We start from the raw sequence: 1725 nt of genomic DNA, 5'->3' as shown, positions 1-1725 counted from the left end.
TTTACTTATTTTATAATTTATAAATATAGCTTTAGGAAAGTTATTTATAATTATAATATTATTTACTTAGTACTTATAACCTTAACTTTTATTAATATATTTATTATAACTAGCTAATTATTATATTTTAATTATTCTTATTTAATAAGTTAACTTTATAAAACTTATAAGTCCCCCCGACGGAGCAATCCGCCGGGGCCGTACTGTGTATTACGTATTAGGGAAAACTAGGTATAATGCGCTCTATACCTAACTACTAACTAAAATAGTTAACTGACTTAACTATTATCTCCTTTTTATTAATAGCTCCTAACCTTCTGCCGCCCGCCTATAGGGCGAGCTTTACTTACTCTAACGCGTATAGGACCTCTTAGTACTAGCCTGCGTAAGTAACTAGGTCTAGTATAATCTTTTTTTTTATATAAGTATTATTATTACCTAGGGGGTCCTATAGGAGCTATTTAAAACGCCGGCTTATTACCCTAACCCTATATACCTCTAGCCTATTTATTATAATTATTATAACTAGGCCGGCGTTAATATACCGGATCCTAGTATCCGTACTAGCCTAGTTATTTACGGCGCTTATAATATTACTTAGCCGAATTCCGTACTACTAGAAGGTACTTCGCTACTCCTTAGGCGTACTTACGTTAGCTACGATAGCTATAGTGTCGAGCTAGCCGAGGGTACCTAGCCCGAGAGGGGTAGACTTATCGACAGGTATCTTTAGCCTACTAATTACTAACTATATACTAAGAGAGTAGGTTCTCGTTAAGGTAGTAGTTTATATATTAATAAGTTTATTTAGTAGATTTATTTAGTAGATTTGTTTAGTTTAAATAGAGGTTAGTTTAAATAGAGAGTAGCTTTAGGCAATATTAAAAGTAATAAGGATAAAAAGAATCTTTACGAGCTCTATAAATATTAGCCTATTTAGCCCTTTTTTTAGAAACCTCTACGTTATTATTAAAGTTTAGAACTTCTATAGTTAAGGAAGGCCGCCTCTAACTATTACGGCCGACTATTATAGTTAATTATTACGGCCGACTTTTATTATTAACCTTTTTAACTAGTATTACTATAGGGCAGCTTACTTATCCCAAATTAAATAGTAGTTTTCGTATTAAAATTATTATATTATATTAAGCGCGTACTTAGGATATATTGCGCGTATTATATAGTTAAAAAGTATATTATATTATATAATTTCTTTTAAAAGCGTAATCCTATTAAGGTCGATCTTTTGTACTTATAAAGCCGGAAAAAAACCACTATATAAAACTTATAAGTAATAAAAAGAACAACAATATTTTTTAAAACTTTAAATACCCTTTTATTTAACCTTAAATAACTTATTAACTTAATTAATAAGCTAACTAAAACTAAAAATAATAAAATACTTAACGTTATTTATAATTCTAATAGTAATATAGTTTTTAAAAAAGTAAATTATAAAAAAATATAATATATTATTAAAAAAAAATAAGGAATTTATAGAGCTTTTTGATAATAACTCTATTTAAATAGCTATAACTCTAATTAAAAATAATAAAAATATTGTTACTTTTTAAAATATAATTAACGAAATACTTAGGAATTAAAAAAAGAGAAATAGATAATTCAAAATAAGAAATTAAAACCCTCTAAGCCGTTATTAATATTATTAAAACTCTTATAAATAAATAAAAAAAACTTAAGCTTAATATACTTATTACTTTTAAT

Source organism: Colletotrichum paranaense (genome assembly GCF_030867605.1).
Source record: "Colletotrichum paranaense strain IMI 384185 chromosome Unknown Scaffold_30.1, whole genome shotgun sequence".
Lineage (NCBI taxonomy): Eukaryota > Fungi > Ascomycota > Sordariomycetes > Glomerellales > Glomerellaceae > Colletotrichum > Colletotrichum paranaense.
Note: the sequence above shows the minus strand (reverse complement) of the source record.